This window comes from Equus asinus, chromosome 29 (assembly GCF_041296235.1).
Source record: "Equus asinus isolate D_3611 breed Donkey chromosome 29, EquAss-T2T_v2, whole genome shotgun sequence".
Classification (NCBI taxonomy): domain Eukaryota; kingdom Metazoa; phylum Chordata; class Mammalia; order Perissodactyla; family Equidae; genus Equus; species Equus asinus.
In genome coordinates this window covers 19,809,834-19,837,616 of record NC_091818.1, presented here as the reverse complement: position 1 = coordinate 19,837,616, position 27,783 = coordinate 19,809,834, and the positions used below count along the sequence as shown (strand labels likewise).

General features: G+C 46.8%; 1 long non-coding RNA gene across 1 annotated transcript; it reads right to left on the bottom strand.

Moving 5' to 3' along the window:
• Window positions 1-1,422: 1,422 nt before the first annotated feature.
• On the bottom strand, window positions 1,423-27,479 carry LOC139042503 (uncharacterized). Its single transcript, XR_011499282.1, has 3 exons — window positions 27,402-27,479; window positions 27,074-27,128; window positions 1,423-2,588 (listed from the first exon to the last, which is right to left on the bottom strand). It is a non-coding gene; the product is annotated as an uncharacterized lncRNA (long non-coding RNA).
• Window positions 27,480-27,783: the final 304 nt, after the last annotated feature.

Below are 27,783 nucleotides of genomic sequence, written 5' to 3'. Positions count from 1 at the left end.
AGTGATGAAGCAACATTTACATCATTGTATTAACATAATGGGCTTTGAACCTACAAGTTAGGTTGTAACCAAGCATCATGCACTTAACAGACAAATTCCTCTGAAAATTCAATGACGCAAACAGCAAAATTGTTTACCATCATATAAAGGTAATACTAAAAAGGAGATTCTAACACTAGTACTGTTATAGTCTACATGCCCCACATTTAGATCTTTTAGTTGTATCACTAAAACGCTATCTTAAAAAACATAGCCCGTGCTCCTTCTGGAGAAACATACCTTCTTTGCTTCCATTCCACAGGGATTTAAATGAGTCCTGGCGGGAGATGCTCCTTTCCAAGGAAGGTGTAATACACTAGAGGCTGCAGAAGGGAGGAGGCTGGGGCACTGTAGTATTATCGGGTGGAGTGGGTGTCGTTAGGGTGCCCCTGGTGGCCTTTTCTCAATTTCAGTTCTTTACAAAAGATAGGGAAATAATAATTTATGAAGGTGTGGGAACTGAGATTTATGGTAGTTGTCGTCTCCAAGGCAGTTTAGAGCATCAGAGAATCCATAAGCTTTAACGCCACCCATCCCGTTCCCCACTGTGAATAAAATTCTCCCCAGAGATGGCTACGAAAACCGCCAGGAGCAAGGATGCTCTTAGAGCCACTAGCTTTGTTTCCTGGTACTATGTCAGACTGCAGCCTCGCCTTCTAGAGACTATTCCAAGTGGCCTGAGCACTATTTAGGGGCTCAAATACCAGCCAAAAGAGCCCTGACCTCAGAGACCTCTTTGACTCTAGATACTCTTTGTCCACATCCTAATGGCCAAAGGAGAAGCCCCAGCCCCCCTTCACAGCCTCTTGTCACTTAAGGCGTGTTTATTAATAACTCTTCCCAGTGACCCTTAAAGTCGTTCAGCCCATTAGCTTCCAGTTTCTCTTGCTCCAGCTAGGAGAGCAAAGGGTTTAGGAATCATAACACAAGAAGGAAGGCTGAAAGAGAAAGAAAAACGTCTTAGTGGTGACAAGGTAACTGATTTTAGACACCTAAAGGCATTCCTATGAAAGAGGAATTAGAATGTTTATCTGGCATGACATCAGAGAACAAAGCTGGGCCCAGTAAGCGGAAGTTATGTGGAGGCAGATATCTGGCTCAGTATTGTGAAGAACAGCCTTTAGCACCAGAATGGGCTCCCTTGTGAGGTAGAGAATTCCCCGGCACTGAAAGTATGCAAACAGAGGTTCTCTGACCACTTATCAAGAGGGGATCTTGCACTGGATAGAGAGTTGGTCTAAGGTTTGGACTCAAAGACCTCCAAGGCCCTTTTAAATGGAGATACCAGGATTCTGAGTTCATTAGTGAGTTTTCTCACACCTGGGAATTGCCCCATCATTTCTCAGGCCCTACCTCCCCCTTTAGTCTCTGCACAAAGCCTGGAGTAAGGACCTTTCACATTCCCCAGATATCATCTTCCCTACCCAATTGAAAAGGTGAGTAGGACAGAAATCCATCTGTGGGATGAGGTTCTCATTGCTGTCTCTCAGGGCAGAAGTGGGAAGCCAGCAGACTTTGCGGTCCGCAGTGCCTCATTTTCTCAGAAGCCCACCACCCTTACACCACCTCCTTTCATCTCTTAGAACAAAAGAGAAGACATCACATGTTTCCAGAGAGTATATAGTGACTAAAACAGGGCCTGGGACACAGGCACTCGATAAATCTTTGTTCAAGGAATCGATGGACACATTTTAAAAGAAGAGAAGAGAGCAGACAATGCTTGACCCAAAAGGCAAATATCTTAGTCCTTCCAGGCCCATCTGTTCAATAAGGATGAATAAACTAACAGTGCCTCGCTTTGGGATTGTTCTTAGGATCAGAGGATATAATGAAGGTAATATGCTTAGCAAAGTGTCTGACACATAATCCGGGTTTAATAAATTCTAGCTCTCTTCATTATAATTATAAACTATAACTATATATTCATAATTCTAATTCATATAATTATACATTCATATAATTCATGTAATTATATATTATAATATATAATATATATCCATATATTATATGTAATATATAATAAAATTATAATTATATATTATAGTTGCTATTATTACTACTACTGTTATTTCTTTTTAAGACTGGCACCTGAGCTAACATCTGTTGCCTATCTTTTTGGGTTTTTTCCTTCTTCCTCTTCTCCTCCCCAAAGCCCCCCAGTACATGGTTGTATATTCTCGTTGCAGGTCCTTCTAGTTGTGCTATTTTAAACAATATGATCAGGGGAGGGGATGGAGAAGGCAAAGAGATATTTAATATTGGAACAGAACTTCTTTCCCGTCATCCCTCACAGCTCATCACATCACATCCTGGCACACCATCAGGAACCGGCAAGCGATTTCGTGCTGATTTTAAGGAGGAAAAATCAGGATTTCAGCTTTTTCTTGCTTCAGAGGGTCGGACTCCTCAGAGCACTGGGGACAGACGCTTGTTGTCTTGGTAGTCATAGAGCGCTCTGTGAGACTGTAGATGGTGGAATTACAGATGGAAACGAGCCTTGGGCTCCAAGGGGGCTGGGGCAGTCTGAGAAGATTTTATACAGTGAACACCTGTAGAAAAAGGTCATGAAAGAATGAGTGTGTGATTTAAATTTTCAAAATACTTACCAACAGATGAGAGAATTTGTCAAAACCAAAACGGAAGTGCCCCCGTATCAGCAGTTTCATGTTCTACGGTTTAACTTATCCATGGTCAACTGCAGTTTGAAAATACTACATGGAAAATTCTAGAAATAAACAATTCATACGTTTTAAATTGTTCATCATTCTGTGTAGTGTGATGAACTCTCACACTGTCCCATTCTGTCCCGTGGGGATGTGAATCACCCCTCTGTCCAGCGTGTCCACACTGCATATGCTACCCACCCGGTAGTCACTCAGTAGCCATCTGGGTTATCAGAGCGACTGCCTCGATATTGCAATGCTTGTGTTCAAGCAACCCTAACGTTACTTAATCATGGCCCCAAAGCGCAAGAGTGGCGATGCTGGCAATTTGGGTATGCCAAAGAGAAGCTGTAAAGGGCTTCCTTTATGTGAAACGGTGAAAGTTCTCGACTTAATAGGAAAAGAAAAAAATTATATGCTGAGGTTGCTAAGATCTATAGTAACTTTTATGACAGTATCTTGTTATATTTTGATATATTTTAGATATATCTGATCTATTTTATTATTGGTTATTGTTGTTCATCTCTTATGGTGCCTAATTTATAAATTAAACTTTATCATAGGTATGTATGTACATATAGGAAAAAAACATAGTATATATAGAGTTCAGCACTATTTGTGGTTCCAGGAATTCACTGGGGGTCTTGGAATGTATCCCACATGGATAAGGGGGGACTACTGTATTTTTAAAGTGTTGTCAATTCTAGCTGTGTACCCTGCCAGTCAGTCTGGGTGGGGCTAGACCCACTAGTCAGAGCTTCTGTTGACACCACCTGTGCTGGACCCCGAATGAGAGGAGAAGAGAAACCACATGGCAAGAGCGAGTTGTTTTCCCCAATGAGAAATCTGCACATATATTTAGAGTCTGTAGTCCTGAACATCTTTCCTTTGTTCTAATATTTTAGCCGAGGACCTTTCCTCATTGTAAGCAGTAAAACTCCTAAAGTACTCTGCTAGGTGGGTGGCTGGGGTGGGGGCTCGATGATTAAAGACTTAGTACGCAGTCAAATGATTTATCGTCATTTTATATCAAAATACAAAGGCCCAAAGAGATTCTATTACTTGTCAGTAGCCACAAATGATTCAGTTGCTAAGTGGTGTGAGGGGCCTATAACTCAGGCCCCTAATTAACCATGAAAACATATGCCCTGGTGGCTGAACCTCAGAAATTAGCTACTCACACTAATGAATATAAGCATGGATAGAAGCACTTGATAAAAGCTGCAGGACAACCTGGATGTGACTTATTAGCAAGTCATAAATCAAGTCCCTTCTCAACAGGCAAGTAAGCATAGCCTTTTTAAGCACCTTCCCAACATAACCGAGTCCACCAGGCCCTGCTGAGACGTAAGCGGCGAGCGGCAACTCACTGCAATCGCTCAAGGCAGTTTGCAGTCCTTTCCTTGTGCATTCAGGATGGTTCATAGACAGCAATTCTCAGAAGAGACTTCTAGAAAGGCAAGCTGTGTCCTCCTTATTCTTCAAATAGAGGAAATTGAAGCATGAATATAAGTCAGTCACTTATTGTTAGAGTCGATTACATAACTAAAGGTACATCCCAGAGCAGATCCTGCGTAGTCCCCTTTTACTGAGTGTAGGTGGTCATAACATTATTGTTGTAAAAAACAGAAATCGTCTTTGCTTAAATCTGAATTTCCCAAAGATTGCTTCTCTAAAATCATTACTTCAATGTTCCCCAACTGATGTGAATGGAGCTTGTGTTCTAAATTCTATGATGAAGAAATTCATTATAATTTGCAATAAACCTTTTGCCTCTTATTCACTCAGGATGACTACCATCTGACATCTTTGTTTCCTTCTTCTGGACGTTGGCCAGGATGCCAGTCGTTGTCAAAATAGGACATCTCACTTATAGGTGAGTTCAGTGACTGACTGTCGTCAGATGGTCATGAGGTTCGTTGTCATACAAACAGAAAATTCTGGTGGCTATACTATTACGCAATTATTGATTAAATGGAGTACAACAGGTGACTTAAGGTGACCCCAAGATTAAGCTCTCATTTGGGGTTTGTTTGATGAATGCTGGCCTCTGCCACCAATTTGGAGGCATTACAACAAAACGCTGCTGCTGACAAAAATATTAACCATAAATGACGAGAAATTTTCGGCTGGGACCAGAAGAACATCTGGAGGCCATTAGAATAGGAGAATTTTCCCTCTCCATGCTGATTGCCAAAGTTTGAACCAGCCACCCAGAAACTGTGGCCCTCATGCTAACTCAATGTTTATGTTTCATTAAAAATGATTTCAAGGATTTACATCCTGCTCTCCATGGCCCAGTTCCCATGGTTACAGGCTCTGTTCTCCCTGGGCACGTCCCGGGGTGCAGCGGCCTGCCTCGGGTCTGGAAGGAGCAGCTTCTTGGGGAATAATTCCAGGTTCCCTTTTCACGTCTAGTGGCCCATCAGGAGTCTGAAGGACACACCATCCTGAGATAAATGAGAAGAAAACTGGGATGGAAGACCCCACAATGAAAATATTAAATTGAAAAAAATACTATGTTAGGAATTGCTTCTAAACATCCAAGAAATCTACAGTATGTGATAAAGTGACTAACAGAAATTTACATAATTGCAGCTACATGTTAGTTTCCTAGGCAGCCCTGGTGGCCTAGGAGTTAAGACTCGGCACTCTCACTGCCACGGCCCAGGTTCGTTTCCTGGGCAGGGAACCACACCACCCATCTGTCAGTTGGCAACTGCATGTCGCTGTGATGCCGAAAGCTATGCAGGGTCCTGCTCTGCTGGACACAGGGTTGCTAGGAGTTTGGGACTGACTTGACGGCACTAACATTAGTTTCCTATTGTTACTATAACAAATCACTGAAAACTTAGTGGCTTAAAACAACACAAATTTATTATCTTGCAGTTCTATAAGTTAGAAGCCCAACACAGGTCTCACTGGGCTAAAATCAGGGTGTCAGCTGGGCTCCATTCCTTTCTGGACGTCCTAGGGGAAAAGCCATTTCCTCGTCTTTTCAAGCTTCCAAAGGGTGCCCACATTCCTTGGCTTGTGGCCCCTTCCTCCATCTTCAAAGCCAGCAACGTGACACCTCTCTGACCCTTCTTCTGCAGCCGCATCTCCCTCTAAGCCCTGCAGGGAGAGGCTCTCTGACTTTACGGACCCCTGTAATTAATTTGGGCCCAACCAAATAAGCCAGGATAATCTTCCCACCTCAAGATCCTTGACTGAATCACATTTGCAAAGTCTGCTTTGCCTTGGGAGGGAACATATTCGCATACTCACGGGTCCTGGGACTCAGGATGGGGACATCTTTGAGGGCCATTATTCTGTCTCTCACAAGCTATTTCCAGATTCCAGGCAGTAAAGAGGTTTGAAATCAAAAGTTCATCTATCACTTCCCTCCTTATTATTCTTTTCAGAATTGAATTTTGCATTAGGAACTAGGATGGAGGTTTTCAACGCAAAAAGCTTTAAACATGGAATACTAGCACACATTTCGCTAGTCTACAATGAATCTCTTGGCTGAAAGTTTTTCAAAATTTTCAAAGAGATGATTTCAATATTACTGGTAAACATGAAATCTATCCAGTTTTACTGTTGTATATTCATATGAGACTGCAAATAATGGTTGTTGTGAAATGGTAAAATATTCACTGAAAGCATAAATCATCGTGTCGTAGAATCTGTGGAAGGTTGGCAAGATGGATTTCTTAACACATCTTTCCACGCTGAGTTCACTCCTAGTGTGGGTTTCTGGGCATCACAGGGCACACAGTAGCCTTGGCTGGTGAGTGTGTTCACCTGAGTGAGTGAGTCTATTTCTCAGGCCCATAATTCCTACCCACGCCTGGCGAATCCCTAAGTTCAAGCCAGTGTGTCCAAGAGGTGAGCACCTCCCACTGCTTTTCAACACGGGCGCGATTTTGGCTGATGCTAGGCCAAGGGCATTTCTTCTGTCCTGGGAACTGTGGGTTTGTTCATGTTTTTTAACAACTGGGAGCCCTGCCCAAGTGAGAGTCTGGATCACTGTTAGAAACAGGCTGAGCAATATCAAAGTGTCCAGAAATGGCTTGAAGGGCCATTTTCTGTCTCTAAGGAGGGGGTTCTTTTTGGCAAGAACATGCTTTTTTGGGCACTGACCCATGTTCTCGCAGCACTGACTGTACTCCAGGCCCTGCACTGAGAGTCTTAAGTGCATTATCTCATTTAACTTTACAAAATCCTATCAGATGGGCTGTATCAATCACCTCATTTTACAGACGATGGAAGCTGGATTTAAAGTGACTGTCCAACCTCACAGAGCTGGTGAGTGAGTGGGCTGGGCAAAATCAAGATGAGGGAGGAAAGTGAGGGGCTCAACTTGGGTGCAAAACATAAAAGGGAGCCTCAAAACTCAGTAATCAGGGCAAAGAACATGTTACTGCAGTATTTTAGAAAATCAAAATTAATGAAAAAATCCATAATGAACAAAATATCGAAATTCTAAATGAGGACAGGATCTGACCTGTATTTGTAGGACTCAACCTTACTCGCCTGCCCCGATCCCAGCCCTGTCCCATTCTGTCCCCGCCCTGGCTGGGGTTTGGACTAGCTGAGACCACAGCACATGCTCTGACTCACTTCCCTGCTGGCTGGGGATGCACCTATATCGCTTGTCAACAGTGTGACAAACTGAGCTGATTCTCTCACCCCACACACCACTGGGGAAGTCATAACCAGGCTGGGCTGAGAGGGACATCTGTGATGGCCAGAAATCACACGAAGTGGCCCCTGATCCTTGCCATGAGCCAGGAGGACGCTTGGTAGAATAAATCCTAGTTTAGGGCAAAGGCATTTCCCTGAGCGAATCAGTATCAATCAGCCTATGGGCAGATTTGTTCAGTGAAAGTGCTGTGACTCGGTTCAGATGGACCGAGGGCCCTGGCAATCGACAATTCCCAAACGGCTGGTGACCACCCCTCCCTGCCCAGCCCATTCCCTGGGTGCCACTGTGGACTCAGGGCCTCCGCATCTCCCAGAATAGAAATGCCTTTGCCCGATTCGATTGGAAAGCCATCCTCCTCTTTGACTTTTGGCCTCCTGCAATGTCAGCAGCTGCTGAGCAGCTGCCAAACAATGTCCACTGCTCTCTCACGTCAAGCCTCAACTGCGGCCCTGTCTGTCCAGGAGGAGGAAGCAGCCTCTGTGGCCATGGATGGATGCTAGAACCACATAGGGAGGGTAGAGTGAACACACTCCATAAAATTGTCATTTCCCCTGCCTCTTTTTCCTTTCCCAGCCACATCTAAACAATATCATTCGAATTCTTTAAAGCCACAAACACAATTTTCTCAAGGTTTTCTTCTGCTAGGAATATTAACAAATATATTATTCATGTATTCATTCAACAAACACGTGCTATTTCCTGGGAGCAAGGTTTAACACTCTCTTGTGGACTTTCCTTCCAGCACATCCTCCTCTCTGAGAGTCCAGCTGATACTCTCCCAAAAACTCATCTGACTTTAGCCATTGACACTAGTCAAGGGGGATCTGGGTAGCTAAAAAAAGAGAGCATGGCCTGATCTGTCCTTAAGACAGCTGAACTTAACAACAACAACAAAAATGGAGCATGTCCTCTTCTGAAGACAGCTGAACAGTTGTTCCAGCAAATTCCAGTTATGCTTGCCATGAAAAATAACCCACGAAAGGAGGCACACGCGTTTCTAGATTGGATTTTGAATTAGCATTTTCTACAGACCACTTAATTGTTGTTTCTACTTAAATAATAATGACCCTCAAAACAGAAAATTTGGAAAACTCAAACGAGCATTAAAAAAACCAGTCCTGATGACCTCAATAAAATAAAAATCTTTTTCAAAAGGTGCCCCTTGGTGATGAAAAAACATAATTATAATGTACTATTTGGGGATGAATTAGTTAAATTTCAGGCACATGGCATTAATTCTGTATACTGTAATCGATATAATTATTGCTAGTTAAAAATCACCTAGTACCAAAACTACATAATTTGCCTTATTTTAAGCCTGAACATTCTGTTGGGCACAGCAGTAATTATTCTTTTAAAAATTTCTCTGTTTAATCATGATCAATTTCTAATATAAAGAGGCATTATTTTTCTCTATGTAAAATAAGCATTTGCAAATATAAAATAAGAAAACTTATATCAAGTGCTAAGATTAGCTTTAGCATTATATTACTACACATGGCATATGACTTGTTTGCCAGCGATTACAATGACTTACCATGAGACACTGACGCCCTGGGCTGACTTGGTGTCACACTTAATGCAATGAGCTGTAGTGCAGTTTTGTGTGAGTAAAATGGCATGTAATAAATATAGTATATAAAGGGTGGGGGTGGACCCAGTCCAGAGCTGCACTCTTCTTACTATTGGACTTTTTGAGAGGATTGCTTATCACATCCCTTTCCTCACCAGACTCTGAATCAACTGAGAGACGTTGGTGTAAGACAGAGGGCTGATGAAACAGAGCATTGAAGGGAATAACTTGCACCATGGCCAATATGGAGGCCATAATATTTATTCCAAAGTCTAAACCTTGGGACCTGGGTTAGGACAGAACTTGGTCCAGAGAGAGACACTCCTCTAGCTCCCGAGAGTGAGCATGAGAGAAAAGCACACACAGCCCAAATGCCCGTTAACAGATGAATGGATAAAGAAGATGTGGTGTATATCCACAACGGAATACTACTCAGCCATAGAAAAGAGGAAATCTCGCCATTTGTGACAACATGGATGAACCTTGAGGGCATTATGCTAAGCAAAATAAGTCAGATGGAGAAAGACAAATATTGTATGACTTCACTCATATGTGCAGATAAACTAACAAACAAACACATAGATAAAGAGAACATATTGGTAGTTACCAGAAGGGAAGTGGGGTGGGATAAAATGGGTAAAGTACATCTGTACAGTGATGGGCGCCTACTAGATTTTTGGTGGGGAACATGATGTAGTCTATATAGAAGACAAAATATAAAGATGTACACCTGAAATTTGTATAAGGTTATAAACCCACGTTACCTCAATAAAAAATGAAGAAGAGAAAAGCACAAAAATATCAGTCATGTTATATGTCAATTATATCTCAATAAAGCTAGGGGAAAAAGACAGTCATAAACCAACCATGCGAGGCAACAGCTGATAATGTAATATTTCAATATCTTTCCCACACATATGAAAAATGCATATATTTTTAACCAAAAATTGACTCATACTGTTCCTACTACAGCATTTCCTATGCTGGTTAACATGAACCTAAATAGAAATCGAAAGGTTATGTTCTCCCATTTGAATACATCGTAGCTTTTTCACACAATCACCTCGAGTATTGGATACCTAGGCTGTCTCCAAAATTTGCTGTCATAAATAATGCTTTAATGAACTTCTTTGTAGACATTTATTAATTCTTCTTGGGATAAAGTCCTAAAAGTTGAACTGCTAGATGAAGGAATGAGCAGTCCTTAAAGCTTTTGATAATATGGAAACAATTTACCCTTAACGAAAACTACACTATTCCACATCTCCACGCTACTGTGGAAAACCGCTGCAGAACCCTACCCTCCACAGAAGGGACCTTGGTTAAGAATGAGGCGATGTTTCTTGGAAAGTGTCAGAAATTCAGCATTGGAGAGGATTATGGAGGAAGGCCATCCAATCTTTTTCTAAACTCAGCAGTTATACACTAGCCTGGTCTGGTGAACTTCTAAAAACTGCCGTGTCGGGCTCCATTCTCCGAGACTCTGATTTTATTAGTCTTGGGTGGAGCCTGGGTGTGGTATCATTTAAAACTTTCCAAGTAGTTCTAATGTCAGCCAAGGCTGAGAACCATCGAACTGAAGGGTTTTTTAAGCGAAAGAACTTTGCAGAAGTCCTGTTGGGTTCAAGTGCGTGTCTGCTCCGGCGATGACCTAAATAAATTCTTGAGCCTCCTCCCTAATTCTTTGACTTTATGAAAAATATTTCTGAGAAAACTGTGACAAACTGTTTTAAACCTCTGACAGGAAATCATGAATATGCCCAAGGCAGGTATTTTAGTGATGTCCAGGTGACCAATAAATGGTGGCCTGCACGGCATCACCATGGTTGTAGTCGCAGGAGGAAGCAGGACCCCAATGAGTGGCTTTGCTGTTGCACGTTGGTCAAAGATGGAGAGAGCCCTTGTGTGAACTCAGGCCAAGTCTCAGAGGACAGAGCATTGTAAAACGGGGGTAGGGCATGGCTTTGGGGGCGAACAGACCTGGGACTGAATTCGAGTTCTGTCATTTATGTGTGTGTGATCCTGAGCAAATTCTTTGCTTTGCTCAGTCTCAGTTTTTTCATCTGTAAAATGGGGCTGTATTGCAGCTTCCTCATAGGGCAGTGGTGAGGTTTACACTGAGAGAACATACGTACAGTTCCCAGGCACTGAGCGAAAATAACCGCCTTTCTTTACCAGCCCCAGGAGGCTTCACGCATGGCCTTCTGCACAGGGCACTCGCTCCTTGATTTACTTTCAATATAAGGGACCCATCTGTCTGACTATACTCCAAGTCAGTACATGTGGGTTCTAAGACCACTTTGCTGCTTCCTAGGGGCATGAGCCCATGGAAGTCACCACTTTGCAAAGCCCTAATTTCCTTGTTTAAACCCTGAAGGCCCCTCCCAACTTCAATCATCTCTGAAGGAGATATTCTCCCTTGCTTGGAATTTTTGATATTCAAATTAAGTGCACTATAAGAGAACATTCCATGGCATGAGTTCTAAAAAGCTATAACTTATGGAGTGCCTATTATGCTTAGTATGTGCATGTTATATTATAGCATTCAAAGTTCACAACAACCCTGGGAAACAGTCACTCTTAGCCTCATTAACGAGTGAGGGAACAGATTCAAAGAAAAATCTTTTATCCGTAATTACACAGTTGGCATTTGGCACAACTGAGATTTGAACTCAACTTGATTCCAAAGCCCTTCTTCCCGCCATGCCTGATTCCGAGGTCCTGCTGTTGAAACAGGGCTGATTATTGAAAGATAAACTGTTCATTCAGGCTTTTTCATTTTCCTCTTCTTTCCTACTCTCCTACTTCCTGAGAATTGTTTGCTCATTAACCCATCCACCAGGGTTTTTGTGGGAATGGGAAAAACCCAGAAGCCCTTAGTGATTTTTCCAGAGTCCTTGCAGGGAACCACATGACTGTATCCTGCTAAACTCAAAGTAAATGCGTCCCCAACTCACCTTTTTTATCTGGATCCCCAAAATGCCCAAGACCACCCCAACCTCACCCAAGAGAAGGGGAAGCATGAATGGAAGGAGCTGGCAATCCTAACAAATTGCAGCTAAAATACCATACTTTTCTAGGTTTGCAAAGTATATGAACACTAGTCAGATTGCTGAGGCCCCTCCCAGGGCCTTGGAAGGGCCCATTGAAATGAGGGGTCCTAAGCGTTAGCCCCATCAGCTGTAGGTCCATCCACCGCCAGCCCTACTGTGCTCAATGGAGTTTTAAAGTGAGACTCGTTCTCGTTCGTACATGGCTACAGATGTATTGGTAGTTTAAGTGGAGATAAAGATTGCTGTTAAACATGGCCCAATTTTTCTATTCCTATCATACATGATGGATTTCTCTTTTTACCTCAATTAGAATTATTTGATTCTAATTATTTTCATCCATCAGGTTATCAAAGAACTTCCGTACTAGAAGGAAACAGAGCTCTTCTAACCCACAAACCTGGATTTTCAGGGATCAGAAAACTGAGGCCCAGAGAAGCTGCGACCCGGGCACACCACAGCGACCGGAGACAATCATTCAGCCAGCACTCAGTGAGCATGCGCTCTGCCAGGGAGAGGGAGGAGCGTGCGCATGCTTGGCATTCCCTGGGAGTATCGCTCTGGCTGGGAGGTTTAAATATATCTAAGACAAGATAGTACCTGATAAAAGTGGAATTATTGTCAGAGGCAGGAAGTGTGACCTCAACCCATTCAACACTTTTAACATTAACATTTAACATTAATATAAAAGTTGAACGACTTCATCACCCCTTTGCCCCCAGACTCCCCTGAGCCAATGGGGCTGTCAGGTCTGCCGAGAAGCCCTTCGGGGCTTGAGAATTACATGGTTTGAAGAAACCTCCAAAGACCCTCCCTTTTTACCCAGACTTTATTGGTTTGGGCCAGAAGCACTATAAAACCTTACTGCAACAAGACAAGTACGGTGTTCTATAAAGTACATGTGTGCACGTCTCTGTGTATAAATAAGACAAAATACGATGTTTCTCGGAATAGAAATACGAAACAGTTGAGTTAATCCTAGGAGGAAAATGATCCACCCTATATACTGCTTTTCAAATTAACAGCATCCTCTAAAATAATTTTTTTGGATGGAGTTTTTGAAGAAATCTTCACAAATACAGAATCTCCAGATGATGAATCCATGTTGGTATTTAAGTACAAATGATTTATTGCTCTGGTTATGGTCTTCAGTGAGAAGGAGTCTTGTCCAGATGACTTCCAGGGGACTACAGAGGGGGACAAAGGAGAAGTGGGGTGGGTACCCTCCCTCCAGGCACAGTTTTCAAACTTTTCTTCTTTTGAAAGCCACGGAATCTTTCTTCAAACGAAATGGTACAATCAGCTCAATAAAGAAAAACAAAATGGGAAGCTGTTCTAGTCAAAGCAGGGGTGCAGGTCCTGTGCCCCCATCTACCCACGGACACGCAGACATGCTGTTCTGGTCCCTGTGGCACCTCTGAATCCCTAGGAGCCTTTGAAGTACAGGTTTTTAAAACCTAGTTAATTAGCACTGTAAATAAATATAGATTACAGAGCTCAAAGTATCCGATATGCCAACTTGCCATCATAGCCATGGCCAAGATGTGGAACAAGATTTTTGCCAAAGCTTATTGAAAATTGGGAAAGATCAAAGACTCTAGAGGAGCCTTCCTAATAGAACTTTTAGAAATGTTAATAGAACATTTTGGAAATGTTCTAAATCTGTACTGCCCAATACATTAGCCACTAGCTATGTTTGGCTACTGAGCCCTTGAAATGTGGCTGGAGGACTGGGAACTTACTCTTTAATATTATATAGTTGTAATTAATTTAAACGTAAATTTATATAGCCACATGCGGCTAGTGGCCAGTATGTTGGACAGCACAGCTGTACAGCATTTCTCTTCTGTAGGTAAAAACACAAGTATAGACTCTGCAATGAAATCCGTGTCCACCCTCCTCTTGGGACCATGTGAGGGAGCAGATCATCTCACTCCTCTTCTCCTCTCTACTGCACCCAAAGGGAGGCTCAGACAGGAACGCTTCTGCAGCAGATTTCTATTGCTGCTGTGACAAATTACACAGACAGGGGGCTTCAAACAACACAAGTTAATTCTCTCACAATTCTAGAGGTCAGAAGCCCACAATGAGTCTCCCTTGGCAAAAATCAAGGTGTCAGCAGGGCCGCATTCCTCCTGGAGGCTCTAGGGGAGAACCCGTTTTCTTAACTTTTCCAGGTTCTAGAAGTTGCCTGCATTCCTTGGCTCAAGGCCCCTTTCTCTGTCTTCAAAGCCAGCAGTGTAGCATCTTCATTTCTGTCTCTAACTCTGTTTCCATCATCACATTTCCTTCTCTGACTCTCCTGCCTCCCTCCTATGAGGATCCTTGTGATTACTTTGGACCCATCTGGAAAAATCCAAGATAGTCTCCTGCCACAAGAGCCTTAATCAATCACAGCTGCAAAGTCCTTTTGGCCATGGTGGGTAACATATTCACAGGCTTCTAGGATATGAGCGCCGTTATTCTGCCTACCACCTCTTTGCTGTGGATTAACTTGAATTAAGGCTGGCACCTTTTCTTAAATTCATTAAAACTCAGCTTCTAGAAGGGAGCCCTGGTTGGTAAGGCTTCACCTAGTTATCCACAAGTGAGTTAAGGGTTTTTTTTTTTTTTAGTATTCTTTAGTCTAACCTAAAGTGTCTCTCCAACTTTAACCAGCATCAAAATTACCCAGAGGACTTGTGAAAACATTTCTGGACTTGAACCCCAGACATTTGAACTCCGTAGGTCTAGATGTCCCAAGAATTTGCATTTCTCAGCCAGGTAACATATTTCTAACATCCATCCACAAATTCTTTGACACTCCTCCCTTCAAAAAGTGGGGTCTTGGGGCTGGCCCCGTGGCCCAGTGGTTAAGTTCGTGTGCTCCACTGCAGGCGGCCCAGTGTTTCGTCGGTTCGAATCCTGGGCGCGGACATGGCACTGCTCATCAAACCACGCTGAGGCAGCGTCCCACATGCCACAACTAGAAGGACCCACAACAAAGAATATACAACTATGTCCCAGGGGGCTTTGGGGAGAAAAAGGAAAAAAATAAAATCTTTGAAAAAAAAAAAGTGGGGTCTTATTTCCTTCCCTTTGAGCATGGACTACATCTAGTGACTCCCTTCCAACCATGCTTGATGGACGTGATGGCATGTGGTTTCAAAACAATGTTCTAAAAGACATGACAGCTTCTATACTCTCTCTCTCAGATCACACACTTGGGGGAAGGCTGAGCGCCACATCCTGAGGACACCCCAGCAGCTGACGGAGGAATGATACCTGCCGCCAACACCCAGCACAAGTGCACCAGCCCTATGAGTGAGCCACGTTGGAAGCTGATGCTCCAGCCCCAGTCAAGCCTTCAGGTAACACTTTGACTGCAACCTCATGAAAGACCCTAAGTCAAGATCTCCCTGCTGAGTCATTCCTAAATTGCTGACTCACAGAAACTGTGAGAAATAATAATTCTTATTGGTGTTTAAAGCCACTAAGTTTTGAGGCAACTTGTTACTGAGCAAAAGATAACTAATACGTCAGGTAATGCTGACGCTCCTGGTCTGAGGACCGCATTTTGAGAGCCACTGGCCCAGCTACAGGCATTTCTCCTGCCTGCACTGACATGCTCCAGAGAACCATAGGAGGGTGAAGTTCTCAGGTCTATAGGGACTGCATATTCATTTGCTCTTTTCTGCAGACACATTCAGTTCCCCCAGTTGCTCTGTTGTGGAAGTGCTTTTACTGGGAAGAATAACAATAATCTGTCAACTGATAGCTGGACTCCAGAAGCCCATTTCTGTCTACTCAGTCATAAAAAATGTCCTGCACATGAGCGAAGAACCAGACAGGTTTAGGGAGAAGAGGAAATGATTAAAAGACTAGACCATCACACTCTCTCACACTTTTTTCAGTCTGGAGGTGAACAAGAAGAATAAAGAAAACAAAACTCTTGACAAGAGAGGGAAAGACAGCACGAGGAGCCAGGAGAGCAAGCGGGTGTCCAAAAGTTAAATAATGAGAAACTGAAGCTTCCCTCACTGTATCAGAGAGGCCAGTTCCCGAGCCAGCTGCACAGGAAGTGGGGAGTTTACACTATCTGGGATGTCAGTAAGAACTGAGGGGACACACTTCCTGTCTGGTTCTCCCCAAAGATTGGCAAACTCTTCAGCAAAGATGCTTTTCCAGGGGTATCATTTGTTGTTTAGTTTCCCGGTTGGCAGATGTGGGCCAAGAAAGGAAATACAGCTCCAAGAGTGAGGGAAGGGAAGTGGTAGTGAACACAGTGCCCCAGAGAAGGGGGCCTGAGCGAGAGCACGAGAGGAGGAAGAGCATGATGCTGGCCCTGCAAGGTGGGCTGTCTCCAAGTCGGGCAGCACCAAGGCCACCTGGCCAAGCAGATTCACAGCAGTGAGCCTCATTCTGTTCAATGGGCTTTCTCTGGCTTTTCCATTTATTTTATAGAGACTTAAAACACAACATATGATTCCATTTATATGAAATTCTTGAAAAGGCCACGCTAATCTAGTGTGACAGAAAGCAGAAGAGTGGTTTTCTCAGGTCAATATTGGTGGAGTGGGAGAGGCAATTTCAGGGGGTCCTGTAGGAATCTGGAAGGTGATGGAAACATTCCACATTTACATTACACAAGTATATACACTTGTCAAAATTCATTGAACTGTACACTTAGAATGGGTACACTTTATTGTATATAAATTATGTCTCAATAATGTTGATCTTAAAAAAGTGTGACAAATGAGGAGCCCTCTGATGGAGTTGTCAATGATTGGTTTGGCAAAACAAGAGTTATCTGATAGAAGACAGATTCAACTAGTTCTGTGTGGCCCAAGGAAGGGAACCAGAACAAATGCTGACGTGTTACAGGAAGCAGATTTCTACTCAACGTCTTTGTTTCAATCATCTGTTTAACAAAGTTTTATTGAAAGCACTATGTGTAAAAAGGTCTTGACTCTCAGATATGCAAGAAAGATAACTTAGCTTCTCTATTACTCAACTTAGTTTCTATTTAAAAAGCCAGTTTTGCAAAGAATGGAATATCTATTAAGTTGAGGTTTTCCCATTTTCCCTGGGGTTGTGTCTGAGTTCTAGTAGGTTCTGTTAGCACCAAGTATTTTGAGGGGACGTCCAGTCCTCAAGGCATATGTCCATCCAGGCATCTCCTGCAATAGCCATCCTTCCGTTCTGACCCTTGGCCATGACCCTCCCACATGGCTACAGAGCTGGCCCTCTCTGCAGTCCACGTGACATCCTTGGCCTTCTGCACCATCTCTGGGCCACGTTAAGGGCAGGTGTCATGGTGCTGCTTCTGTGACATGGAGGTATGGGGGAGACCACACAGAGCTCTCGGCCAGTCTGCCCCTCGCCCCGTTTGTCTAGACATGTGACAAAGGCACAACATGCATGCGGTGTTGCTGCTTCCAGGGACCCTACCCTGCAACATAGGCCACAGGGCTCCTCCACTCTTGGGTCCCCAAAACGCTCTGAAGCTGTGGGGAGTCCTCATCAACATGGTGGTGGAGGGCAGGAATCCAGATCTAGACCCCCTGGGTTCAAGTCCTCGCACTGTCACTTGCTGGCTCTATCATCCAGACACGTTATTTGCACTCTCCATCTATATCTCTGCAGTTTGAAGAGAATCCTGGCTCCTAGCCCATAGGGTGCAGTGGGGATTCAGTGGGCTAACCCTCCAAGCTCTTAGAAGAATGTCGGGCACGTAAGGCCCTCAACAGAGGCACAGAGCCTGGAGTGAGGACTCCCCACGCCTCTGGAGGCTCATCACCGTGGTCTTACCTTGTCACTACTTCTCAGTCTCTTCTTTCCTCCTACTGTGTGGAATAAGGCTCAGGCTATCCTTCCCTCTTATACTTCGAGAACTTTCCTCAGGTGCTCCCGCCCTCTTGGGCACCTGGCATAATCTCTTTGGTGGTTCTGCTTCGGGGAAACACAAAATCCAAAGGCTTTTCTTATTTGATTTTTTTTCAGCTTTCCATCCTGTGAAGGCCTCTCCCTTGAAGCAATGAGGAATGAATAACTACTTGAAAAGGCATGCAGGAGAACAGGAAATCCCGAAAGAAAAAGAGTTGGTTTGTTTATCTCATCACATCTAAAACTATAGCAAATGTATCTCATTTTCATTAAAATGGGGTAAAGGTGCATCTTACGATAAATGAGATGTTGTATCTCAGAAATATCCTCTCTACACAATACAACGTAATATCCATTCTAAGAGATACCATGATAGAGACAAGCAGGCTCCCAGATCCCTGGGGCTCATACTCTAGGGGGCAGACACTGAGCAAGCCACCCAGTAACTAGGCTGAGTACCGGTTTCTAAGATGCTGCGAGGAAGATGAGCAGGATGCTGTGATGGATTCAGGGCCCTACCTGAGGCGGTGTGCATGCCCAGGCACAGTCTCTCGTGGGACTGATATTTAAGCCAAGACTTGAGAGAACGACCTGACAAAGAGCAGATGGAACTCCAAGTGCAAAGGCTTTGATGCTTTCAGGGGAAATGCTGGACATTTTCAGGACTAACGGAAAGTCCACGTGAGCAGATGGTGCCGCGTGTGGAAGGTGTTCAGTCAAAGCCGTCTGAGGATGGATGGGTCCTGTTGGATGGAAGTAAGTTTCCAGCCTCTAGATGTATTCAAACAGAGCAAACAGTCACTCAGAGGGGATTTATACAAAGCACTCAAGGATAATTTGAAGAATGGAGTATGTATTGGTTTCCCAGGACTGTCATAACCAATTACCCTGAACCGGATGGCTTAAAGCAACAGAAATGTATTCTCTCACAGTTCTGGAGGCCGGAAGTCAGAAATCAAGTGTCGACAGGGTTGACCCCTCCTGGAGGCTCTGAGGGAACATCTGTCCCCTGCCGCTCTCCTAGTTCCTGGTGGCAGCAGGCCATCATTGGTGGGATCTGGCTTATAGCTGCATGACTCCAGCCTCCGCCTGCATCGTCAGAAGGCCTCTTCCTGTCTCTTTCCTCTTCCGTCTGTGTCTTCTCCTCTTCTTATAGAAACACGTGTCATTGGATGTAGGGCCCACCCAGATAATCCAGGATGATCTCATTTCAAGATCCTTAACTTAATTACCTCTACAAAAGCCCTTTTTCTAAAGAAGATCACATTCAAAGTTCCACGTGGAAATATCTTATGTGGAGCCAACATTCGAGCCACTCTGGAGTAGATGAAGTTTAAAGTCTTTCTAACCCCGAGATTCTAGGATCCTACATTATTTATACTAAAGAGTATGTAGCTGATGGTCCATCCTCTCCTAAAAGAAGTTTTTGAAGAGCAGTGAACATCTGCTACTTAGTTGAAAAATAAAAGGAGAAAAGATGGGCCAGAGACTCAGAAGAAAAGTGTAACTTTGGAACTTTCCTAAATTTAACTCTGATGTCCATTCTATATAATTTCTAAACATTTAACTACGTGTCATAATCGACTGTGGCCTCGGTCTTTCCACATACACAGAAAGGGAGAGAAACTTGACCCTGGCCAGACAGCCACTCTCCCTATGAGGCTCAGGAAGCAGAGGGGACATTTCAGTCCTACAGGTTTCCAGATACTTCTGTCAACAGTCTTGCTCTGCCCTGCCCTGTCCCAAATCTATTTGAAACTGTGATCTGAGTTGTTTTTCCTGCTGCCTTGGAAAATTCTCAAAGGTGTGTATCCTTCAGCCTGACCGCAGCAGGAGCTCTGGTTCCATTTGAACCCCTTGGGGAATTGTAAAACCTCAAACTAGTCAGAGAGGAAAGTGATCTGATTCTCAGAGCCCCTCATAATGAGGACACTAAAGTCGAAGGTTGACAGTTTCAGCTCTTCTGGAAAGGTAGGTGGGGCATATCATGCACCAATCAGGATGCTTTGGGTTGGAAGTAACAGAAATTTGAACTCGAAATGGAGTAGAAATTAAAAAGAGTGCATTAGGCCTCCCAAGTGGAATCCAGAGGCACAAGGGTTTCAAACTGGGATTGCTCAGGGCTCTGGTCCCATTTTCCTGCAATCCTTGGTTCTCTGCTCTTCCACATGTTGTCTCGGCCCTTAGGCTGGCTTCCTTCATGTAGCAAATGGCTGAAATTATTCTAGGTCTCATATCAACATACTTGCCACAACACATAGAAGATGTGAAATCTTTTTCTTTCCCCAAACACTAAAAATGAGTTCTGAGTTTCAGTTCAATTGGGAAAATTCAGGCCAGGTGTCTTCCCCTGGACCAACAGGCAGGATTCTCCAGACTGGTATTAGTCACTTAAGGTCCACCCTGGAGCAGGGATGGGGTCAGCCCACCAAACCAAATGTGGCGCCACCCAGCAGGGGAGATGGATGGCTGCTGAAGAGGGAGCACCCAGTGTTCCTCTGCTACCCGCTTCAACCAAACCAGCCGATGTTCCTTCTAGGTGAGAATGTCTTCCCCCAGGAAGAAAATCACACAGTTGATTTTGAAAATCACACAGTCAGTCACACACATATTTACTGTTGAGACAGAAAAATGACCTGACCCAGTGACCTTTCAGAATTAATTTCCTCTGGTCTAGATCAATGGAGGCATCACTGATCAATGGATCCATGGATCAATGATGATAAAGTTAGTGGCAGGAGGTGGATTACAATTCAGGTCTCCTTATTCTCTAGTCAGGTTCTCCCTCCAAAAAGCACATACTACCTTCTCAACAAAATCAAAGAAAATGAGTTTTTTGTCAATAGATGGTTTGATGGTTAACTTTATGTATCAATATAGCTGGGTCACTGTACCGATATTCTATCTATCTAAATAATGCCCATACATTATTCTGGATGTTTCCGTGAGGGTGTTTTGGTGTGAGATTCACATTTAAATTGGTGGACTCTGAGTAAAGCAGATTGCCCTCCACACTGTGGGTGGGCCTCATCCAATTAGTTGAAGGTCTGAATAGAACAGAAGGCTGACCTCCCTGAGCACGAGGGGATTCCCCAGCAGACGGCCTTCGTCCTTCATCGGCAGCATCAGCGCTTGCTGGTTTCCCAGCAGACTGGGTCTGGACTTGACCTACAACTCCCTGAGCTCCAGGACTTCCTGAGTCTCAGTTTGCCAACCTCACCCATCGGATTGAGGACTTGCCAAGCCTCCACAATTGTGTGAGCAATTTCTTAAATTAAATCTCTTTCTCTCTCTCTCTCTATATATATACACATCCTCTTGGTTCTGTTTCTCTGGGGAACCCAGAGAAATACAGATGGCAATACACGCAAGTGTCCCCATTAGAGGTAAAATTAAAAGATCTGTCCTAAGAACTGAGTTGTTTGGTTATTATTGCTGTATAACAAACTACACCAAAACTTAGCAACTTAAAACCATAACTATGTTACGCCAGTCGTGAGGCTCATAACGATGTTTCAGTCAACGATGGACCGCATACATGACTGTGGTCCCGTAAGATTAGCGCCCTGTAACCTAGCTGTGTAGTGGGCCACCACCTAGGTTGGTGTTACTACACTCTATGATGTACGCACGATGAGAAAGTGCCTCACCACACATTTTTCAGAGCATATCTCTGTTGCTAAGTGACATGTGACCGCACTTCTCGTAATTCTTCACTCTGGGCTGGGCTCAGCTGGGCGGTTCTTCTGCGGGCCTTCCCAGGGGTCACGTGTGTGGGAACATTCAGCTGGCAAGGCTACCAGCAGCTGGGCTCAGCGGGCACACTGACACAGTTGGACTTCTCTCTATATATAATCTCAGGGCCTCTCTCTGTCTCTCCATATGGTCTCTCCACAGGTCCCTCTGGTGGTCTCTCCATCAGGGTACTTTGACCTCTTACACAGAAGCTCAGGGCATCCAAAAGAGCAAAAGCAGATGCTGCAAGGCCTCTATAAGGCCAGAGCCCAGAATTAGTGTAGCTTAGATGCCGTGGCAGTCCATTGGTTAAAACAGATGATAGGACCCGTTGGATTTAAGAGAAGGGTACTGCCCAAAGGCTTGCATCCTGGAAGGCATTCAGCGTATTGAGGGCCATCACCTTACTCCATCAACACCTTGGCCCTTATGCACGCGTATCCTTCAGCTCTATCACCACAGAAGAGAAGTTGATATCTGCTGGTTTTAAAACAATGACATGTGGTGGCCAATGAAAAACCAGTGTGATGGGATGATTTCCTCTCTGACTCAGTCTCGTTGAACCCCAACGCTCTGCTTCCTCATGAGCCCTCATCAGCATCTATCGTCTCAACAGGTGTCATTTTACTCTCCCTGCCCAGGTAATCTGGGCGCTCTTACCACATGATTGACTATAAGCAGAGGCACACTAAAATGGGAACAGAGAAGTAAAGTAATTGACCTGATCCTTCAGGCAGGCTATGTCCTGCAGTAGGTGGTAATGTCTTCATTTTAGCACTCAATCAGGTAAAAGCTGGATCTTTGGAGACAGTATCCTAAGATGGCCTTCACTCCCCATCGGCTTTTGTAACTGGGCTCGCCTGCCAGGTGTTGCCAGCAGAACCCCATGTAGTTTTCCATTCTCAGAGAGAAGCAGCACATCTGAGCCACCGTGAATGTCATCCGGAGTCCTTGAGAAGAGCTCTAGGAGCCACGGGCGGCCAGGAGAGGGCAGGACAGACCGGCTGGGGAGCACAAGCCGTGGGGTATTCCAGGCCAGGCTGCGGGATCACCGGGACGCTGGACCTTCCAGGCAGCCTGGGTGGTGGCCAAAAACCTGTGCTCAACCAGAATCTTCTCCGAGACTCCAAGCTGCAAGGTGCCCTGGACTTGGCCACTGGGCCGTGCCTCTGGGAGCCCAAGAAAGAAGGTCAAGACCTGAGGAATACATTTCAAACCCGTTCCCCGGCTCCTGGCCTAAGGAAAGTCTAAATTTAGATCTCCGAGCGACAGGTTCGTACAGGACACAAAGTAAACAGGTCTCCAGGAGAGAGGGGCCGGCTGCTCACTCGTGCGTGTGTTGATCACGAGGGAACAGACGCCTGCCGAGCACTGCTGACACGCCAGGCTCTGGGGAAGAGGAAGGAGAGGCCGCTCAGAGGAGGAAAGACGGCCCCTGCTTTGAGAAGCCTGCAGTCCAACAGATGTGGACATTATGTACGCTGCCAGGGTCCAAGCTGCCTTCATGGCCAGAGGGGGACGAGTGTGCCGAAAGGTCACGCTGCGCTGAAGACCAGAAGGTGATACTGAAAAGAAATCAGAGACTGCAAGATAGTGCTTGGGGGTGCAGTTTTGGGCAGAAGGGAGCCACTCTGTATGGCCTGATGAAGGAGACTAGCTCCACGCTTACAGTTCTGCCATCTTTCACCTTCTTGTCTCACCTGACCCTCATGGCACCCCTCACCATTGAGCATTATGATCTCTATTCTGATGAGGACATTGAGACCAGAGAGGTTAAGTGAGTGGCTTCAGGCCACACAGCCAATTCAAGGCAGGGCTGTGCTTGGGTCTCAGCAGTCATCTGCAGACAGCCCGACACAGGGGAGACTGGGAGGAGGGGCGCGAGTCTTGTCGCCCAGCACAGACATCCTGCCAAGTCCAAGAAGCAAAGTGCTCAGAGGCCGTGCCTCCTGAGGGTGAAGGAGCGCCCTGACCATCTGCCCGGGGGAGGCAGCAGTCGCTGACCTGGGGGCAGCGGCCACTCCCTCAACCCCCGCCCCACACCTCCCCATCCCCAGGCAGAAGAAGCAGGAATGTCCCGGACACTGCCTGCGCACCGAGTGGGGCCCCGCAGCCACCGTGCCACCCGGCCCGCAGGACCCCGCAGGAGACATTACTGGCTCCCCCTCGCCGCAGCCCCATGGGGACAGTCCCCTTCCTGTCCCCTTTACCAGGCGAGGCGCCTGCTGGGGAGACCGAAGCCGGCGGATACGTGAGTTTCCGAGCCGAGCCGGGCTGCGCCCTCTGCTCCAAAGCCCCCCGACAGCCCCACGAGAGCAAGACACCGGGCAGGTGACCCAAGTGACGGAGAGTACCAGCCTTTCCAGGGCGGGGCGCTCAGTCTGTTTTGCTCGCTGATAGAACCCAAGCTTCTAGAACAGTGCCGGCCACGTGGTCGACTTCTAATATTTGCCAAGTAAAGAACCATAAAACCAGCCTGAGATGCAAAGGCTGAGTTGGCCAAGCAACTTGCCCCCACAGGTAGGTCTTGCCATTTGAAATTCAGACTTTCCATTACTAAGGCCTAATGGTAGAGGACTTCACGACATGATTTTACATACCATGTCCTTAGCCAATGAGCCCCAGGTCCCCCTTTCATGCTGGAGAAGGCCAGGGGAGTAAGGGGACTTTCTTGTTGGCCCCAGCCAACTGCTGGCCCGAGGCAGACTCTGTCTGGCTGGACCACTACCGCCTCCCCCTCCACCAGCTGCACAGGCTCACCTCCCTCGGTCACTTCACTTAACCTTCAATAATGCATCCCTTCCTTTCATGAAACAAGTTTTGGGCCCCACTTACTAATTAGGGTGGGATTTTCCATATCACCCTGTGTCACTGATCTTAATCTCTGCGTAAACAATAAGAAACGAAAGTGTCCATCCACCGTGGTAGAGGCCCAGGGCTCTCAGAGGCTTTCCAGCCTTGCTGCCTGCTCCAGGAGGGTGCTAGCCTCACCTGCCCCTGTGTGTCCCAGCAACAGTGAGCGCGGAACAGGCTGGAAACCTACATGCCCGAGCGCGGGAGGCTTCTCCACAGGGCCTCTCGCTGGACCCACAATCTGTCAAGTGAGTTTGTTTTGGTCTCCAGATAAATGAGGAGCCAAAGGGTGTTTTTCGGACTGTGAATTCCTGGCATTTTTTCCGACTTCTAAATGAGCAAAGTCCGCCCTGCCAGCCTTCCCTGGCACCGCTCAGCCTGGGACAGCAGGGCCGCGGCCCGGCAAGGGGCGCAGAGGGTGCCCGGGCCAGAGTTCCAACACCTCAGGCGGTGGGGTCCCTCCCTCCCTCAGTGCCAGCCTCGAGGACGGCCCTCACAGCACATGGTGGCATCATGGACTGTCACGTGCTCTAAATGGCCGCGCGGTGGCCAGACTCCCTGAGTCTGTCCTGGGCCCTCTTTCACCCTCCTCTGGCCAGCCCACCCAGGTCCAGAAACCGGTCTCATCTAACCCCCGCCTGCAGAGGCCTTGGCAGAGGGTGAGAGGGGAGGGAACTTGGCCAGCTGTGGTCCCACAGCCATTAGTGACCAGGCTACCGGCCGGGGCCGTGGCCGGCACCCTCCCTCCCTCCCTCCCACCTCTCCCTGGGCCCACACGCGGGCCTGGGGAGGACAGGGAGGGCTCCCCGCGCAGTCCCCAGGCCCTGGGCAGGGCATGGATGTGTGGACACGCTAGTGACCACAACTGGGTGACTCATGAAACGTGTCGCTTGTGATAGAGACCACTTTCATGTAAGCCCTGAATTCTGGGACTGAGTGCCCTCGACTCCAGCCCAGTGTAGACACCTGACAGGCAACAGCGCTCCCCCTGGCCTTGCCTCCCCGTCCCTCAAGGAAACTTCAATCCTCAAAACCCGCTCTCTGATGGCACCGCCCGCCCCCCGCCCCCCCCCCCACACACACACCCCCTCAGCTCCAGTCTTTGATTTGTGGGAGGCGATCAGAGCCAGGCCCTGCAGAAAGGACCCCGGACAGGGTGGTGCTGTGAGCCCAGCGCTGCCCGGCCTCCTCCTCCTCTTCGTCCTTCTTCTCCTCCCCATCCCCCTCCTCCTCCTCCTCGGGATGGAGGAGAGAGGGACACCTGGCCAGCCCCAGCCCTGCTGCCGGCCAAGGGCGCGCCTTGAGAAGAAACGCTCTGACAGTCAGATACGCACACTCCACTCCGGAGATGCCTCCCAGTCCTTCAGTCTTCACCTTCTCAGTTACCTCCCTGCCCAGCTTACACTGCTTCAGAAAAGCCAGGCCTGAACCCTGGAGGCCAGGCTTTTCTCCTTGGCCCTCTCTCCTGTCTGCCCTGTCTCAGCCAAGAGCCTGGTGCCTGGGAAGCTCCCCTCCCTGCACCTCCCCCTCCCCCCTGCACCCTCCCCCACCCCTCCCTGCACCTCCCCCTCCATCCTGCACCTCCTTCCCTCCCTCCCCCCTGCACCCTCCCCCACCCCTCCCTGCACCTCCCCCTCCATCCTGCACCTCCCTCCCTCCCCCCTGCACCCTCCCCCACCCCTCCCTGCACCTCCCTCTCCCCTCTGAATCTCCCTCTCCCCCCTGCACCCTCTTCCTCCCTCCTACACCTTCCCCACCCCTCCCTGCACCTCCCCCTCCATCCTGCACCTCCCTCCCTCCCCCCTGCACCCTCCTCCTCCCCTCCCTGCAAACTTGCCCTGCTTCCTCCACCCTCCCTCTCCCCTCCCTCCTGCACCCCCTCCCCTCCCTGCACTCTTCCTCTCCTTCCCACACCCCTCCCCCTTTCCCTACGCCCTTCCCCTCTTCCCTGCGCCCTTTCCCTTCCCTCCCCTCCCCCTCCCCCTCCCCCAGGAGCTGAGGAAGGTCACATGGAGAGTCTCTGGCTGGAACACTCAGTGGTGCTCAGAAATCCTAAACACTGGCCCTCGTGCCCTGCCAGGGAGAACAGGGAGTCCTCTCTCAGGCTGGACTCTGAGCAGGCGAGATGGAAGTAGCCTTATTAGGTCATCCAGCCGGTTGGTGAGCCTCTCTCTTCTGCTCCCAGCCCACGAGAGTGAGACTCTGCGTCCCTCCGCCACCACCTCCCCCGGGCCCCCTTGGAGGAGTCTGCCCTCCTCCAAAGATGGACCAATCCCATCCGGCTGCATCCCATTCCCCTCCAGCCCTGGAGAGGAAGCCCAGGGAGCCACTTGGTCCCCTAGAGGCCCAGTGGTGTTCCTTCCAGTCCCACTGTCTCCCCATCCCTTGCTTTTCCCACACACTTAGCACCTTTTAACATTTCCTCTCATGTCCTTACTGGTTCCATCTGTCATGTGTCACCTGCCTCTTGCACTAAATGAGAACTCCTCAAGGAAGGGATTGGCTCCGGCTGGGTCGTGCATATGTTTCAAGTGCGATTTCAATAAATACTTACTGAACGGATTTCTCACGCACAAAGGTAAGCCTCAAGTGCATATTCTCTTACCAGATTCCTGCTTCTTTTCCTCAACTGTTTCCACAGATAGAGCACTTTATATTCACTGCAGAGAGGAAGAACGTTATCCTTATCATTCCGCTATCTGAAGTCACTGTCTCCCTCCATCCTCTCGGGGAAAGGGGGCTGATCTGTCAATCCTTCGCTTCCTTCCTCATGCCCTGAGCAGGCAAGTTTCCAAAGGCTGCAAACCATTGTCACAACTCCTGGAGGATGAGCCAACATCAGCACCGAAGCCCCCCTGAGAGCCCCTGTGCCAGCCGGGCCCTAGCCTCCCATCCCCGCACCCAGGCTCCTTGAACTGTTGCCTCCCACTTACCAAGATTGCTCCCAACGAAGAATCTTACAGTCTCTGCCACTGGAAGGCATGAATGCTTACCAAGCCTGGACATGTTCCTTCTCCAAGAGCAGCTGCTGAGTTCACAGGCAAGCTCTAGTCATAGGAGTCAATACCCGCTGGTAAAAGGTCAACATCCATAAGAGGGCTGGGGGCTGGCCAAGCAGACAGCCTGGATCTTCCATCTTGGAACCCCACAAACCTCCAATGCTGGGTCTACTGTTTAAAAGTATTAATTAAAGTAAATTAAAAATATTAATTTGTGTTTTCTGATTATAAAAATGGTTTATGCTTATAGAAATTTTTTTTGACATTTTATGCTGGTCAGTTTTTTTTTTTTTTTTTTGGAAGATTGGCCCTGAGC